Source organism: Pimephales promelas, chromosome 9, assembly GCF_988280905.1.
Source record: "Pimephales promelas chromosome 9, fPimPro1.hap1.1, whole genome shotgun sequence".
NCBI classification, from domain to species: Eukaryota; Metazoa; Chordata; class Actinopteri; order Cypriniformes; family Leuciscidae; genus Pimephales; species Pimephales promelas.
The window spans coordinates 12,238,588-12,251,724 of record NC_142777.1 but is presented as its reverse complement, the minus strand read 5'-3'; positions in this window follow the sequence as shown (position 1 = coordinate 12,251,724).

The following is a 13,137-nucleotide window of genomic DNA, read 5'->3' as shown; positions in this document are numbered from 1 at the left end:
CAGTTTCTCCCCCCTCAATGTAAACTCCTCCCCTCTAAATGTATAAATTGTAAGGGAATATTTTCCCTTAGTTAGACTATCCTTGAGATGACTACAGCGACGCAATAAAGAACTTCTGCGTGAAAGATACCTCAAGAGTCTCCTGGTCTGTTGCGTGGAAGAATAAAAAACTTCACTACACCACTGTTCTATAGAGTCGTCGGTCTTACGAAGATAATAATGTGGCTTGTTTCCGTTGTGTTGTGGCTTAATTTAATTGTTTTGTGGCTTGTTTCCGTTGTGTTGTTGCTTATGTTAGGGTACGGTTTAAAATAATAAGTTGGCATGTAGTTGAAAAGTTACTAGAAAGCAGAATGTCAGTTGGGGAGCATCAAAATAAAGTGTCAGCAGCAATTATTTAGCATGCCAGTCTACTAATTCTCTCTCCTATTGGTTTATGATTGGATGGTTTCCGTAGGAGAAGTTGGATCATAATGGTCATTAATCTGCTGTTGACGAATGTGCAAAACTAGTGATTAAAGACTTTAGATTTTGAGCCAGGATATAAAAAGAATATTCAAGGATTCTCAAATTTTGTCTCAGATGGCCAAATTGTTGCCAAAATCGGTCACTGTGAAACTGGTTTATGAAATAGTTTTGGAAGTGTTTTTTTTTTTTTTAACTGTGGCTGAATCTTTTAAAACTTTCTTGATGTGCTAATAGTGACTGATGGCCCCTCCTGAGCACATGACCCATGTTATGAATATGCATGAGCTCAGGACAGACATTGCCCCAGGAGTGAAGTAGTAGGAGGTGAAAAACAGAGGGATGGAGTGATTGATGGCTAAGTTTTGGGACATAACGTCAGTTGCTCTACTGAGCCAGAACGGTCCCCCCACTAAACTAAAGGTCATGATTTGAAGCCTGGGAAATCTAACAGTCAATAAACGCTGCTGCATAAAGCGTTCTCCCTTCATCTCGCTCTCTTTGCTTGTAATGGCTCTAAATGGCTCTTAGTCGAGTTGCTTCGAGGCAGCACAAAGTAAAGTAAGCAAGCACAAAGTTATCTGTCTGTCCATTAAAGGTTTAGTTCACCCAAAAATGAAAATTGTCATTAATGACTCACCTTCATGTCGTTCCAAGCCCGTAAGACCTCCGTTCATCTTCGGAACACAGTTTAAGAAATTTTAGATTTAGTCCGAGAGTTTTCTGTCCCTCCATTGAAAATGTATGTACAGTATACTGTCCTTGTCCAGAACGGAAATAAAGACATCATCAAAGTAGTCCATGTTACATCAGTGGGTTAGTTAGAATGTTTTGAACCATCGAAAAAACATTTTGGTCCAAAAATAACAAAAACTACAACTTTATTCAACATTGCATTGTCTTCCGGTTCTGTTGTCAATCCGCGTTCAGTGACGCTGCTGACGTAAGATGCTGCTGACGTGTTATCAGTGCGCCCAAGCTTCGTTTACAGTCTGAGGGAGATGCACGAGGTAACAAAACAATCTCCGCAAACATGTCTAAGGATTTCGACACAGAAGAAGACTGTGACATTTATTTATGTTTTATTTATAAAACATTTATTTTTGCCCAGCCATATTTATTTGAACCCGAATACATGGACGCACCAGATAAACGTCAGCAGTATCTTGCGTCATTACGTCACTGCGGACTCGTGAACACGGCTTGACCACAAAACCGGAAGAGAATACAATGCTGAATAAGTTCGTAGTTTTTGTTATTTTTGGACCAAAATGTATTTTCGATGCTTTAAAAAAAAAAAAAATCTAACTGACCCACTGATGTCACATGGACTACTTTGATGATGTCTTTATTTCCTTTCTGGACAAGGACAGGATACCTTACATACATTTTCAATCGAGGGACAGAAATCTCTCAGACTAGATCTAAAATATCTTAAACTGTGTTCTGAAGATGAACAGAGGTCTTACGGGCTTGGGACGACATGAAGGTGAGTCATTAATGACATCATTTTCATTTTTGGGTGAACTAATCCTTTAAAAGGTTGGTATTATATAGGCAACAAATTACATTTACAACACAAACCAGAATGTTTTTTTTTTCTTGCCAATATTGATCTTATCACCATTTCCAGTCCATTTATATTCCTTCCTAATAAATATTTCTCTATCTGTCATTTTAGTATTTACAGATACCTGAAAGCACTCAATCTACCAAATCTCAATCTACCCCAATCTAAAGCCCTGTAACAGTTGATCCTACAAGAAAAAGTCATTTTTTATTTCCAGAAGGAAATACCAGTTGCTTGCAAGAGACCAAAACAGTTGTAAGGTAATATTTACATTTACATTTATTCATTTAGCTCACACTTTTATGGAAACCGACTAGGGGTGCACGATATTGACAAAAATGTGATATTGCGATATCGATAATGAATATTGCGATATCGATATTAATTTCGATATTTTTAAACGGATGTAAAACTACAAAAGTTATTGGAAAACGCATCAAAAAGATTAATAAATAAAACAAGTTTTCTTACAACATAAGATTTATTTCAACTGACAGTAATATTGGACTGGTACAGCATTAATAAATAGGCCTAAATAATATGTCAACAGAACAGGACATGTTAGTTGTGTACACTACAGTGTAAAAGATAATAAATAAATAGCAAGTCTACAGAACACACTATGCAACATAAACGCCACTATATGCGTTTTCTTTGACCGGATAGCTATGACCGTGAAAAGACCAGATGTAAATGCCCCGTGAAACGCATTCGTGACGTATTTGAATCTAATCGCTCAAACCACTTCAGGAGGTGGTCTGGGCCGCATTTCAGTTGAAACTGGACAAATGTAAACGCATCTCGTTATTGAATAAACCACATATGTAAAATGTACTCCTTCCAAAAACGCTAAAAAATGAGAACGTTACAGGCTCGTCATGTTATGGCTAGATATGACGACGCGCGCGACTGCAACACGCATCACCGCAGATGAGCAGCTGCTGTGAAAATTTACTATCAAAGTGAAAGTAAGTCGCAGACGTTTTTCACAGTTATCTTCATTAAAAGTAAATAAACGAAATGATCTTATTTTACCTGATGATCATAAAACGCAGCTCATAACTGTTGTTTTCGGTGACGTGCACTCCATTAAATCTGCATATAGCACGGGAATTGAAGATCGTATTTTGATAAATCAGATAGCTATCCGATCAGTGAAAACGCATGAAGTTGCCAGGTGGACCGTGGCCTGATGTTTATACTTGTGCGCTGGTGTGCGCGTCGAGCCGCCGGCAAGTGTGTGTGTGTGTGTGGGACTGTGTGGTTGGAGAGCAAGGGAGAAGTGAGAGAGTGACGGCGGTTAGCTTTGGAGCGAGTAGCGACTTTATATTGAGAAAAACAAAGTGTCTCCCCCGTTCTTTCTGACCACTGTGGGAAATCTGTAGCATGAAAAGTTAAACCTCTCTTGATTTAATATTGTTTATGGAGAAGGAGAATCAGGAAATGAGTCGGGGGGAAATGCAACGGTGCATGTCGGACCAGACGCATCATAAACAAAATATTGCGTAAATATCGCGACACTTTCGATATGGATATCGAGCAACGTGATATCACGATAACGATATTGATTCGATATATCGTGCACCCCTAAAACCGACTCACAATTGCTATATATGTCAGAGGTCGCACGCCTCTGGAGCAACTAGGGGTTAAGTGTCTTGCTCATGGACACATTGGTGTCTCATAGTGGATTTGAACCAGGTCTCTCACACCAAAGGTACTGCGCCATCACCACCCCCTATATAAGCTTATACACCATCCTATTATACGTTTTTTTTTATTTAGCAATTATATTCTGTGTAAATGATATGCAGCAACAGAGTTTTGTCCTTCAGCATCTGAATTGCATTTAGTTATTTAGGGTTCAAAACAAACCTAAACCTGAATGTTTAAGGAACATCAATACAGTGCTGCCTTGCAAACAGTTAAATAATTAATACATATTTTTAAATAATTAAAACAGACATGTTTAGACACTACTGTAGATGCACTGAAGGAACCGAGAGAGGGGGAAAGCAGGAGGAAGTGCAGCGCTCAGTGTGTCATGAGCTGTTCTTAGGTGTATTTCATCTGCATTCCAATTCCTCACATGCTCTGCAGAACAGTAATCTATTTATTGTTCATATCTCAGCAACACTTCCCAATATGAAATTAATTAACATTCTTGATGTAGAGCCATTCTGGACTACCAGCTGAGCCGAGCCTAACATATTCTCCAAATACATGGACATAAACATAAATACATTATATGTTTGTTGAGGACATAAAATGGTTTTCTTTTCGTTTCTATTCTTTTTTTTTATTTTCAAAAGCACATCAATACAGCATTGCAGATGATCTATATGTCACATCAGTTTAGAAATGAAATGTCCGGTGAGTGGAACTTGTTGGTGTTTACTGCATTTAGTGTTCATTTTAGTGAATTGTATACAGTGATGTGAATAAGTTTGGACACCCATGCTAAAGTTGCCTAAAAAGAGGAATAAAAAAATCATCTTTTGGATATTGATCTTAATGCCTTAATTAGAAAAATGAGGAAAACCCCAACCTTTAAGGACACAAATTTTCTTTGTGAATGAATAATGTATCATGAATAAATAAATGTTTTTCCTTAAAATACAGGGTGCATAAGTAAGGACACCCCTATGTTAAATTCCCATAGAGTGAGGCAGATTTTTTATTTTAAAAGCCAGTTATTTCATGGATCCAGGATAATATGCATCCTGATGAAGTTCCCTTGGCCTTTGGAATTAAAATATCCCCACATCATCACACACCATTCACCATGCCTAGAGATTGGCATGGTTTTACTTCAGTTAGCCTAATAGCTGCTTTGATTTGCATTGAAAGATGATCTTATGGAAAGTACCCCATGCCAATCTCTAGGTGTGGTGTAGGGTGTGTGATGATGTGGGTCTATTTTAATTCCAAAGGCCAAGGGAACTTTATCAGGATGCATATTATCCTGGATCCATGAAATAACTGGCTTTTAAAAATAAAAATCTGCCTGACTCTATGGGAATTTAACATAGGGGTGCCCTGACTTATGCACCCTGTATTTTAAGGAAAAAATATTTATTTATTTATGATACATTATTCATTCACAAAGAAAATTTGTGTCCTTAAAGGTTGGAGTTTTACTCATTTTTCTAATTAAGGCATTAAGATCAATATCCAAAAGATGATTTATTATTTCTTTTTTTAGGCAACTTTAACATGGGTGTCCAAACTTATTCACATCACTGTATATACCTACAGTAAAGTTATGTTTTTTGGAGTTTTGTAAAAATTAGATAGGGAAAGGGTTTTTTTTTGGGGGGGGGGGATATAGCCATATCTTTCAGTGATATTCAATTCAATTCAAATTTATTTGTATAGCGCTTTTCACAATACATATTGTTTCAAAGCAGCTTTACAAAAAAGTGCATTTCAGAAATGTACATAGAAAAAATAGTTAATCATGTATTAATTTAGGGCATAACATATCGCCGTCATTTAGTCGTCTCTTCACATGCGTTTAGTCATCTTATCACAGGTGTTGGAGCATCTGAAGTCTCCGTAAGAGGCTGGATACAAACTGGAGCTGACAAACGCTATTTACCTAGGGACGAGTGTCCCGAGATAACAGCAGGAAATCAGTCTTTAATCTAGTTTTAAACTGGGACAAAGAGTCTGAGCCTTGAACAATATCAGGAAGGCTATTCCAGAGTTTCGGAGCTAAATGTGAGAACACCCTCCCTCCTTTAGTGGACTTAGATATCCTAGGAATGACCAGAAGCCTCGAATTTAGTGATCTTAAAGAACGTGATGGATTGTAGGATGATAGAAGGTGCATTAAATACACAGGAGCTAAACCATTTAGTAGGTAACCAGTGTAGAGATGGTAAAATTGGTATAATATGATCATATTTTCTTGACCTAGTAAGAAACAGATAGCATGTTAGCTTAGCAATGTTTGTAAGGTGGAAAAAGACTGTTCTTGTAACGGTTTTTGAAAGACAAGTTGAAAGACAAGTCTTTTACTGTAGTGGATAAAGTAACAGGACATCCTTCTAAATTAAAGTTGTATTGTAAGAGGTTTTGTGTGGGTAGTTTTTAGGACCAATAAGTAATACCTCTGTTTTATCTGAATTTAATAGCAGGGAATTACACGTCATCCAGCAATTTATATCTTTAAAACACTGTCAATTTAGATAAGTTAGTGTTTTTATCTGGTCGTGATGAAGTACATAATTGAGTGTCATCAGCATAACAGTGGAAATGAATTTCATGTTCTCTCATAATATTACCAAGTAGCAGCATATATATTGACAATAGCAGAGGGCCTAATGCCGATCCTTGCGGCACTCCATAGTCTGCTGACGTTATCTTCATTCCCTGAACACCGTTGTAGTTTTGTAGTTTAAGGTTTATGTCGATGGTAGTTTACCTATAATTGTTTACACCGACCACAACCTCTTACACCGTGTCCTAACTACACGCGACGCGATAAAATTCCAGCGACAGCAAGTGTGTCTGTCCACACTAGACGCAACGCGACTGTGAGACGCCACACATTCAGAACAGCGTGTGAGCAGAGGATCTCTGTGAAAGCACACTGTTGGCCCACACTCGCATTGGAAATGGGTAAGGACATAATCAAATCAAGAAATAACATTATTAAAAATCAAAACATTAACAAAATATACTCATTGACTAATTTTGTTATGAAGTACAGTTGTATGTTTGCATAGAATTCATTTTGAACGCTATATTACATGCTTTCAAAATCTGAAGTAAATTATCCGTTATCGCTTGTGGCACAGTGACCTATTTTTAACTAAAAGTAAAAATAATGTGTACTCATAACCAGTGTAATTTCTTCATTCTGTCAGCCGCGACATCACAGAAATAGGAACCATTTCTAAATTAGAAACTTCGTGTGTCGCCGTCGCGTCTGGTTAGGACAAAAACTCTGATTAACATGGAAAAGACACCTTTTATCGCGTGTCGCGGCGCCGCGTGTAGTTAGGACACAGTGCTAGTTTTCCTCCTGCGCATGGCCAACTCCAATCAAAGGCTAATCGATGGTCTTTGATGTAACATTGACATACACCACAAGAAAGGAACAGAAAACGTTATCGCATGCACTTTCTGGGTGTGAGAAGTTTTGTAGATGTTTTTGTCAAAATGGGATTTTGACTTTTATAGGTGGGGGTGTTATGATGAGACATGTTGGGTACTCTCTCTCTCTCTCTCTCTCTCTCTCTCTCTCTCTCTCTCTCTCTCTCTCTCTCTCTCTCTCTCTCTCTCTCTTACTGTCACTCCCGCAGGTTGCACTGCCCTAATTGAACGTGTCGGTAATGTGCCCCGTGGTTGGTCGAGATGGAACTGCGCATCCCTTAAAAAAAGGAAGGAATGTGGATCTGGCAGAGAGAGATTGAAATGTTGTTTATTTTTAGTGTCTTTGAAACTGTTTTTGTTGTGGCAATCAGTGTTGACTTTCATTCCATTACACTCGTTGAAACTGTTGTTGTTGGAAAGAGAATTACCTTTGTGTAGTGACTTTTATAAATATTGTGTTATTTTTCTCTTACCTTATTCCCTTTGATTTTTTTTTTCATTTCTTTGTGGTTGAGTGTTTTTGTTTGTCATTATAATCATTGTAAATGTCACTGCGCTTCAGCACAGAAGCTGTAGGGGTTGGGGTTCCATTTTTTCTTTATTGTGAACATATTTTCTCTTGTTTTTGGGCTAGTAAGGGAGCCAGTTTAGTCTCTGTATTTTGTTTAAATGATTTATTTTATTATTATTTTTTTTATTTTTTTAGGATAATAGGATAATATTTTTTTTCTAAAACAAGGTAGTCTCAGTTTTGTTTGTTATTTTGGCTGACCTAACCCTGAAATTAATTTGCTTCATTTTTGCTCTTTTGCTGACCGAATTAGTTTGAACAACTTGTTTAAAAATAAAAAAAGAAAGAAACATGAAGTCCAGGTGCAACAACATTATTTATGCTATTTTCTTAGACCCACAAATTTAAAAAATGTAAACTGTGAAAGGGGTGAAAATGTAGATACATCATGATGTGGGATATGATGGCTTTCAGTGCATTTCAGGCATGGATAAATAACAATGATTCCCCTCTCAGAATAATAAGGCCTGGCTTTTCTGTCTGCTGTTATGCTCAAAACACAAGATTTCACAGTATGTTTAAAAGAGAGAATTGCCCTTTTTTCCCCCAACAGCTCAAATATTCATTTTGTGAAAACTATAAACCACAAACTTATCGTTGCAAACCTCAGACCTCTTTCAAAAATATATGAAATTGACTTCAGGCTTTGCCTTCAGATGGCACACCATCAAATACAGTTACATGAACACCCATCACACACTCTGAGACACAATAAGCTCTTGCTAAAATGAACTTTTTCAGAGAGAACTATTTCAATATCACCCTGTTGTAATTACATAAATTGCAGAACATTAGCAGTGAACACCTGAATATGCAGCCTTCCTTCCTTCCTTCCTTCCTTCCTTCCTTCCTTCCTTCCTTCCTTCCTTCCTTCCTTCCTTCCTTCCTTCCTTCCTTCCTTCCTTCCTTCCTTCCATCCATCCATCCATCCATCCATCCATCCATCGACAGGCAAATTGTCTGGTGTGAAATTAGTGTTTGTTTCAGGGTTAGACACATAGGGCCCTATTTTTAATGCTCTAAGCGCATGGTCTAAGGCTATGTTTACACGGAAACGATTCTGAAGAGAAAACGCAAAAGTGGCGTTGCGTCATCACTTTTTATTCTGCATTTAGACGAGCGTTTTGTGTGGGAAATCCGCGTGCAAATGGTGACGCAAAAGTGTGTGAAATTCAATGTAGTATGCACTTCAGGCGGCTAGGAGTGCATACTACAACAACACCAAGTCCACGCGCCTGCGCACAACCTTCACTGTCAAGCAGACTTTTGCGTTTTTACCGTTTACACGGGAACGCGGCGGTGGAGCGTTTTTAAGATTTCCACTCTGGAGGGTGGTTTCACTTTTTTGCGTTTTTAAGCCTCAAAAACGCCGTCGCCGTGTAAACGAAAGGCACATCCGATAAAATATTTTTACGTTTTCACCCGCGAGCGTTCTCGTGTAAACAGGGCCTAAAGCAGGGGTTCTCTCAATGTCTCCCTTATTTAACACACCTGATTCAGATCCTCAGCTCGTAGAGTCTATCCTAATGATCTGAATCAGGTGTGTTAAATAAGGGAGACATACACAATATGCAGAGCAGTGGGTCGCGAGGACTGAGAACCCCTGGTCTAAAGTGCACAGTGCAAGTGAACTTAGGGTGTGTCCGAATCCACTTTTGATATACTAAAGACGGGAAAAATGGCTGGCGTACCCTACGCATGGTCTAAAATGGTTCATATTCTCTAAATTGTGTTTTGTGCAGTACGTGCAATAAACCAATCAGAGTCTCACGTCCCATTCACTTTAAAAGCCAGTTGCGTTCGCGCCGTGATGGATTCACTATTTAAACGGCGAAAGTGAGGAAACGGATCTGCACGTGCGCGAGGTTAAAGCGCAAGCTGACCATCTACGGGACAAGCCGGATTCCACCATTTCCACAATAATAATATTTTACATTGTAATCCTTTTATTTGTTATATTTGGCATGTTTTTGTGCTGCTGCACATCCCTGTGTTTGTAATAAGCAGTATACGCGCTTTGTGCACCCGTCTATAGGCACATATTACTAATGTGCCCTTTAAATAACAAAAATAACTAAACACTGCGCCATTGACTTCAGACCAGGTTACAGTCAGACAATGACACAGTACATTTAATTTGCCTCAAAATATAACATGCCAACAATGCGCCTGAACACATCTCGTTTTCAGACCAGTACGCCCATGGGCGCACAGATAGACGCAAATGCATTTGGTATTTAAACAAAGTGGCACAGAATGTGAAAATGATAACTGCGTCAGTATGAAACTAGCAAAAACACTTGCGTATCATACATGGCGCCGGGTTTATGATAGGGCCCACAGACATGACAGGAAACTAGTCTAAATCAAACAAACTGCTCTTTAAAATTGTATGGCTCATTTGGTGACTAGGGGGGATATTGGCTTCAATGTAAAGGCGAGGGACCCAAAGCGTGACTGTGATTTTTCCTATGAATATCAATATGTGTAAGCTTAAAGAAAGCACTTATTCTCATAACACCTGTCTTAACTTATTTAGTGTGATAAAGTACAGTAGCCTACATGTCAAAGTGAAAAGCGCTTTAAATATATAATTAGATTCTTATGCTGATGCTATATGTAAGTGCTCTCCCTCCTCAGTTGTGTCTAAATGTCTAACAGCCGCTGGCATCTTTATCTCATTGAGTCTGATGACCCCCCTCGGCCTTGATGGAGGGAAGATATGAACTGTTTTTCTCTCCAATCTTTTTGTTCTCAGTGAGTGTTTATGTCCAAGTAGAAGTTTAATGACACACTGCGAACTCAGTGACCTGGACTGTGCAGCCCCAGATGTCAATTAAGAACACTGGACCCATGAATCACCGTGCACCTGCATTAACACAGATAATGAAGCTCAGGCACTTAATGAATTGTATTGTACCATAAGTCTATTGTAACATAAATAATTGGATGATGTCTATTTTTGGAAGCTTTAAGCATACCACAGGTTGGAAGAAACCAGTTTGGTCTTTGCATATCCCTGTTACTGTTCCTGTGTTATGAGTTGGTTTTCTTTAAAGGGGGGGTTGACTGCTTTTTTTCTTTGCATGATTGTGTTTATGGGGTGCAATATAACATGTATTCGTGTTTTTTTGTTTTTAAAAAGTCTTTTTTTTCATAAACTTCACGTTTATTGTCAGCCGTGCTCTCCTCTGTCCTCGAACGAGCGGTTGACTTCCTGATTCTATGAAACCACTCCCTCAGAAAACACGTAGTGGGCTCAGATTGGTTAGCTTGGCCCAGTGTGTTGTGATTGGCTAAACTGTTGCTTACGTTGTCCGGAAAGTTAACGCCCATTACCTTTATGGGCACGTCATGAGCTCCGGTCCAGATGTAAATATGCGTCGAACTGCAGTATCAGTATGACCCAGAATCAGACAGAGAAAGCCGCGATGAAGCGAGTTAAACAGAACCAGACCACACACGGCTCTTAATAAACGTTTCTGAATGATAATTTGCTACATTTTTAACTTTATACACGTTTATTTAACACAATAGCATCTGACTGGCAACAATAGCAACTGACTGGCTACTAATGTTATACTCAAACAGCGTTGGCATGTTTACGTTCTTGATCAAATCGAAAATAACGTCATAAAGCATATATACATGAAAAATACGTTTAAAACATTAGTACTTATTCAAAATTCATGTTTGCACGCGTTTGTCGTAGACACAAAATAGCATAACTAATAGCCTAGTGGCAATAAAGCTAGCGCTGGCATTTGAAAAAAAACTAAAACACAAGGCTAAGTCTGGAATTATATTACATGCAAATACATTTAAAATGGTTAAGTCTTAGCCTACTTACAGGTTGTGGCCCAACAACTGCTGCCTGGGGTTTTAAAGTTGGAACTGCTTCATGTTTCAGTAACAGAATCCGGTGTTGAACTCGTGGAGATTCTGGATGCTGTCTTCATAAACTGCGCAGCACAGAGAGCTAGATTACGATCATCATTTTCAGGAACATAATCAAACATAAATTGTATTGTTGACGAAGTGCTGCATCTGTGGGAAGTTCGAATACATAAGACCTGACAGCTGCGTGAACAACACACTCGACGAGCTGGAGCTGCTGAAATATGGCCATGCCCTTTTCTGCATATTCCGGAGGGAGTGGTTGATGCAAATGTGTGGGTTAGTGACGTACCATAACCCAGCTGTAGTCCCAATCCAGTCGTTTTTGTAGGCAATATACTTCCTGATTTTTAAAAGACGATATCTCTGCTTACACTGAACTTTCAGCGCTGCAACTTTGCAGATACTGTTCATGCACCAAAAGCAACGCTACATACTATTTAAAATGAAAAAAGTGAAATCGCAGTCAACCCCCCCTTTAAAAAATGGCTCTTTGGCCTGGAAAATGTTGACTACGCCCAATTTAAAACTTAAGATACAAATGTGAGTATGCACAATGCTTGTATTTATTGTATGAAATTATGCTAATAAGTGATTGATTGACTTTCATTCTAATGGTGCGTTCACACCGGATGCGAATAGCACGTCAGGCACGAATGATTTCAATGTTAAGTCAATGCAAAGGCGCATTACGCGCGTAAAAATTCCTACGGCACGAATGAGGCGTAGAGCGCGGTGGGGTAGACGCGAATACGCGCGCAAAAGATTTAGTTAGTGCTATTTGTGCATTCACGCGTTTGACGCGAATTCGTTTTCGGTAAAATACAAGCTTGAGTACATTTTTTTTTTGCATATATAAATTCGTTATTGTACAGGGGCACGATGTAATTCACCTAAACGAGTTTCGCGTCTGTCTTGTCGCGTGATGGAAACGCCTGATGCCTTGCATAAAATTCATTTTATTCAAGAAGAGCTTAAATGTATGAAATATGTATTCAAAACTATATAAAATATGCTATACTTTAAAACATGATCAAATATAAATGAATTATCATGCAAACCTGTGGTTATCTATTTTAAAAGTTTCAAGGATTTAAGTTAATCCGTAAACATTTATTCATGTATGAAGTAAAATAATAATAAAACAAAGCTAGTATTATGAATCAGCCCAGTATGATGTTTTAAATCAACCCATTAACCTGGGTAAAATTAAATTTACCCAGCCCTTGGGTTGTTTTTTTTTTTTTAGAGTGTACTTATACATCTATACATTGATTGTGGAAAAAAAATGTAAAATTGAGGAGGAGTTTTAATGTAAGCCCAAAATCTATAAATAACGGTACAAAAATATATTTCAATGCTAAACCTGCTGAACATGTTACAAAAGTTAAAGTTACGGATGAACGTTGCTAAATATGTGCACAGTCTCATTAATCTAAAAGACTCAGGTGGAGTTATTATGTAGCCAAGAGTGGATCATGCACCATGGCAGTGATGTCAAGAATCATAAAGTCTGCTGTTATGTCATGCA